Source organism: Helianthus annuus, chromosome 1, assembly GCF_002127325.2.
Source record: "Helianthus annuus cultivar XRQ/B chromosome 1, HanXRQr2.0-SUNRISE, whole genome shotgun sequence".
In the NCBI taxonomy this organism is placed as follows: domain Eukaryota; kingdom Viridiplantae; phylum Streptophyta; class Magnoliopsida; order Asterales; family Asteraceae; genus Helianthus; species Helianthus annuus.
In genome coordinates this window covers 103,793,179-103,799,474 of record NC_035433.2, presented here as the reverse complement: position 1 = coordinate 103,799,474, position 6,296 = coordinate 103,793,179, and the positions used below count along the sequence as shown (strand labels likewise).

Below are 6,296 nucleotides of genomic sequence, written 5' to 3'. Positions count from 1 at the left end.
ACACACAGTGCTCGTTTTGAAGTAACATACCTGATGATAACAATCTAAAGCGATGGGTTTACACTTAATAGAAGAGATTCACAAAATTGGTTATTGGCCCAAACCGGCTTTTACCCAAACTGGCTGGTTTTGAAACCAGTTTCAAATCGAAATCGGTGGTTCAGTTTGAAACCGGAACTGCTTTCACCAAACTGATTTCATTTCGAGTTCAATACTAATTCCAGTTCATACATCAGCATCTAATTTACATTTGACAGGGTGAACATACTAAAATAAGGCTTAAGCTTAGCCACTTGACAAGTTTGAAGTGTACTGTAGTAGCATATTTTGATTAGTGTTTTTTAGCACACTATTGTTGGTAAATTCGTAAAGCAGTCGATAGATGGTTCGTATGATTTTGTTTTTGTTTTTGCTTTTGCTTTTGCTTTTGATGGTCAACGATAGGGGTGCAAACGAGTTTTTAAACTTTTAAACTTTTTTTTTGTTATCTTCATCATTTTGCTTTACCAGAAAACGACGTTTTTAAACTTTAACTTTGACCATTAGTATGTGTTTTATACAGTATTCGGTTGCAAGCAATTTGAATATACTTAACTGTGGTCATTGTGCTTATTGTTAGATGCTGCTGGTGATGGCGAAGAAGAGAGTAACGAGACACAGGAGCTTTCTAAGAGGTATATGTTTTCTTCCTTGTGCTTGTTTTCTCAAAACTTCGGATTCTTACAATATTTTCTGATATAAAATGTGATCTTTTTTCTGTAGGACAAAGAGAATGTCGATAGAAATCGAACCAAGTGACTTGGCATCAAAAAAGAAGAAAAAGACCCAATCCACATGATATATCTCCCTATACTGTGTTCATGAGTTTGCTGTTTGTTTTTTTTTTTTTTTTCTTTTGCACTTGTAGTTACTCATGTCTTTCATGGTCATGGTTAAATTTGATTAGAATCTTTGATCTACTTTCTCTAGTTTAAAGAACTTTGATAAGAATTTTGATAAAAGGCGGTGATAATATTGGTTATTAGGTAGGTATATCATGGTTGGATTCTCGCTGGCTGTTCTGGACAGTTGCGGACCAGGTCCAAGATTGTTTTTAGAATTTTTATTTTATTATTATTTTTAGATTTTTTTTATTTTTTAGATTTTTTTTTTATTTTTTAGAATTTTTTATAATTTTTTGATTTTTTAGGTTTTTTTTTTTGAATTTTTACAATTTTTTTTATTTTTTGTGATTTTTTTATTTTTAGAGGTTTTTTTATTATATTTTTTATATGGATCGATCCGGATAGTGATCCATCCATTTAAAATTATTTGGATATGGATCGGATCACGATCCGTTATATTGGATCATGGATCGGATCATGATCCATTTAAGTTGGATCATTAATGGATCGGATCATGATCCAATCCATATCCATCCATTGACAGGCCTAACCACCACCACTCACCGTTCACCACCACCGGCCACCACCACTACTCACCACCACCACCATTCACCACCACCTCTCACCACCACCACCACCACTCACCGGCCAACACCACCGTCAGCCACCACCAACACTGGCCACTACCACCGCCGGCCACCACTCACCACCACCACCACCGGCCACCACCACTGCCAGCCACCACCACCGTCGGCCACCACCATCACTCACCACCACCCCTCACCACCACCACCATTACTCATCACCACCACTACTCACCACTACCACCACTCACCGGCCACCACCACTACTCACCACCACTCACTGGCTACCCACATCGGCCACCACCACTACTCACCACCACCACCACTCACCACCACCACTCACGGGTCAATAACCTAGTGTTATTATAAAACTCTAACGAATAAACGTCTTATAAAACTTATGTTTTACGACTCAAATATCAAGTGTCCTATTACGGTGTATTATAATAACACCATAATGATTAAGTGTCCTATAAAGGTTAAAGTTATAAGACGCTAGTGTCAAGTATCCTATTAAGTTATGTTATAATAGAACTCTAGCGAATAAGCGTCCTATAAAACTGATGTTTTATGACTCAAATATCAGGTGTCCTATTACAGTGTATTATAATAACACCACAATGATTAAGCGTCCTATAAAGGTTAAATTTATAAGACCCAAGTGTCAAGCGTCTTTTTAAGTTATATTATAATAAAACTGTAGCGAATAAGGGTCCTATAAAACTAATGTTTTATGACTCAGATATCAAGTGTCCTATTACAGTGTATAATAATAACACCACAATGATTAAGCGTCCTATAAAGTTTAAAGTTATAAGACCCAAGTGTCAAGTGTTCTATTAAGTTAAGTTCTAATATGACTTCGACTAGAAAGGGTCCTATAACACTGAACATTTATGACTTAACTACAACGTGTCCTATTAAGTTATGTTATAATAGGACCCCAGATGATCAAGTGTCCTAATACAGTACCACATAATGGGACACTAACAATTAAATGTCCTATAAAGTACTTTATTAGGATCTACATTTTAAGTGTCCTATTAAATTATATGATAATAGGACCCCAAAAAACCATCCATCCTATTAAATAGTTTTTTAGGACACCAGTTTAGTAGAGTATATTATAAAAGGACCCCAAAAGTTCATTAGTCCTATTAAATAGTTTTTTTAGGACCCTCTTTTACAAGCATCCCACAGAAAAGGTCCTAAAAAGCCATTTTTGTTGTAGTGGAAAGTGCAAATGAGGGATCGGAAGGTTGTTTATATAGTGGGTGAGTAAGGTTTGGTGTTAAATGAGCTTTAAAGACAATTAGGTGAGAAAATTAGGTGAAAAAGATGGCCAATCCGCGCACAAAAGGAAGCTGGCTGCGGATCTTGTTGCCAAGGATTACAATGATTGGAAATGAAATATGATTACAAGGGAATACAAGTTTCCAAAAATAGAATATGACACAAACTTTCTAAATAAGGAAAGTTACAAAATGTTGGACCGTGTTCCGACCCTGAATAGTCAGTAGAGAACGTTCATCTTCACGTACGAAGGCGGAATCAACGCAAATGAAGTAACAACAACTTTCCTATTCAATTCCTTTCTTTTTGTTGCTTTCAGAAGTGAATTTGACAGAGTTTTGCTACCAAAAGCACACAACAGTTTCGCTTCAACATATACATCTGACTGATCTAGTTTCGCTTCAACTGCCTATATATAGTCTATATGGTTTCGCTTATATGACATGACATATAAACGGAACCTCATCTAAAATCCTATAAGCGAAACTACCATTGACACACAAGCGGAACCTCTTGTACATACAAGCGAAACTATATATAAAACATGTAATTGACTTTCTAGCTCCTAATTTGACCTATCTTGACCTAAGACGTAATGCAGACGTAGTCAACAGACATTTCATGCATCAACAGACTCCCCCTTGGATGTTGACGTAGTCTTCAGCAGTCTTCAGCTCCTGAGTCTTCAGTCTTGGTCTTTTCTCCAATTCTGTCTTCTCATCATTCAATCTATCTTCACAGGTTTTAGAATTACCACCTAGCTTTAACTTCCATCTTCCCTTTGACAGATGATCCAGACTCCCCCTTTCACTGACTCCCCCTCTCGATATGCTAGAATCTGAGATATCTGGTTCAAGCTTTGGCAATTAGCTTCCGTTGGGAATAATGAAGTCCAAACCTGTTACTCAACCAATAACATTACAAACTATTTTCTCAAACAATAAATCACAAACTCAATCAGCTTTAGAAATCCACTCAAGTATTCAGGTCCAAGTTAATGACCCTGATACTCAATCAATCTACCAAGTTCAATTTAATGACCTTGGTTGATCATTTGACGAATTAAACTGCTTTAGTAAAAACATTTTCAAATTTTTCCTGAAAATAACAAGTATCAAGTTAATGAACTTGTTTTGACTTTGAAAATATCTTCAAACTTCCAACAAAGTAAGCTCTCCTAATTCTTCAGCTCAGAACCTTCTGCATCTGCTTCAATCTTTCGAGAATCCAACAATCAACTCTCTACTTTGGTTTGTAAAAAATAAAGCAGAAACAAAATCTTTTTGGATTTTATAAGTGATCTAAACTAAGAAATGAAATACAGAAAACTTAAATTGCAGAAAATAAAGAAATTGAACTATATACAAACTTATTTTTGGTGAGCGTGTCAGGGAATCATATCAGCTTTTCAGACAAATTACTAGTACCGTTAAGCTATATATCATACTCAGACTTAAACAATTCACCTCGATTGTCGATATACTGATCCATCTTAAATTCTCACACAAATTTCAATCCATTCAGGATACGATTAGATGTTTTATGAACTTAGCTCAATTCATGTGTTCCACCTCTTGAATATACTCCCGTATCTAGAATCCCGATATTCAGTCTTACAGGTGAGTATACTACAATGATATCTGTACATAAATTAGGTATGCGAGGGCCGAGGGATCTCAGGTCGATACTTCCGTATGCGCAGAGAGATATCAGCTTCGACTTTTCAGTATGTCCCCTTTAGAGGATCTTTTAGTTACAACAGCAGCGACTACCAATTTTATTGTTTCATCAGCATGCTGAGGGTTTATGCTATGTTTCAAGCATTTGGTAAAAGTATTATCCAAGGACTAGGTCAGAACTTCCGTTCAGCAGAAGTCCCGGAATAATACCCCAGACATCATTGAGTATAAAAACCTAGTATATCAGAATACAAGACCTTTCAAACGAGATTTCAGGGGTTACCTATATATCCAAGTGGTGTTCCCCACGAATTTCGCAAGTTTGAAATTTTAGGTTTATATCCCGAATAAATCTACTAAATGTGCGAAAACCTATCGACACATCATTAGTGAGACTGTTTAACTCATTTTGACTTTCCAAATCTTTAGCATACTGTAATTGTCTAGCCGATGTACTATCATTTTCCCTATATACACAAGCTCTTTTTCAGATTTTATATTGTTTTTGTATTTTTGCATTTTTTACTGTTTTTGTAGTTTCTGAAAATAGACTATATGCAACTATCTACTCTCCCCCTAAATACCAAAACACGTAAAAATCGACAAACCATTGCAGATTGTTTCTCGTCTTCATCCGCAACAGTACTCTCATCGACGCTCACAATTCCATCCGACACCGAAAGCAATTTCATACCATTAAGTTTTAACAAATATTGAAACCGATTTTTATCAAAAGCTTTGGTATGCAAATCAGCTTTTTGTTCGTCAGTGTGGATTTTCTCAATTCGTATCAACTTTTTCTCGAAACAATCGCGAATAAAGTGATGACGAATGTACTGGATTCTTTATTATATTTATTGCGGCCTCATTATCAACAAACAGAGGTGTGTTAAGAAACTGCAAACCGTAGTCGCGCATTTGTTGCTGTATCCACAGGATTTGAGAGCAGCAACTGCTAGTAGAAACATACTCCGCTTCACATGTAGATAACGCCACAGACGTTTGTTTCTTACACTGCCAGGTAACCAATCTAGGACCAAAGAACTGGCATCCTGCAGTTGTTGATTTAGCATTAACTTTGCAGCATCCGAAATCCGAATCGGAATACCCTTCGAGCGTAAAATCTCCTTTCCTAGGATACCATAACCCCAATGACGGAGTACCTTTCAAGTAAGGTAATATCCTCTTGACAATAGTCATGTGCGATGCTCTCGGGTTAGACAGAAATCTTGCTGCGAGGCACGTTGGGTACATGATGTCAGGACGTGAAGCAGTTAGATACATCAAAGAACCTATCATGGAACGGTAGAACGTTTCATCAGCCCTATCTCCGGTGAGATCTGGGTGAATCCCATGATTAGTCGCAAGTGGGGTAGTAGCTGGAGTAGAACTTGACATTCCAAATTTCTCTAGAATATCATGCACGTACTTCGTCTGGTGAATGAAAATTCCCTCAGGAAGTTGTTCAACTTGTAGACCCAAAACGAATTTCATCTCCCCCATTGATGACATTTCGAATTTCTGCTTCATCACCTGTTCGAAATCTTTGCACAATTTCTCATTCGTTGACCCAAAAATTGTATCGTCTACGTAAATCTGTACTATTAGAAGATGACCATCAACGACTTTAGTGAAGAGAGTGGCATCCACTTTTCCTCGAATAAACTTGTTAGCAAGTAGGTGTTGAGACAAAGTCTCATACCAGGCTCTCGGTGCCTGATGTAAACCATACAACGGTTTGTCCAGCAAATACACTTTGTTCTTGTGGATTGGGTCAGTAAAGCCCGGCGGCTGACCAACATAAACCTCCTCTTTGACCTTCCCATAAAGAAACGATGACTTTACATCCAACTGAT

The 6,296-nt window shown here is 37.1% G+C and overlaps 1 long non-coding RNA gene across 1 annotated transcript; it reads left to right on the top strand.

Moving 5' to 3' along the window:
- The first annotated feature begins 556 nt into the window (after positions 1–556).
- Positions 557–806, top strand: LOC118492149. The gene is made up of 2 exons (XR_004892599.1): positions 557–674; positions 763–806. It is a non-coding gene; the product is annotated as an uncharacterized LOC118492149 (long non-coding RNA).
- Positions 807–6,296: the final 5,490 nt, after the last annotated feature.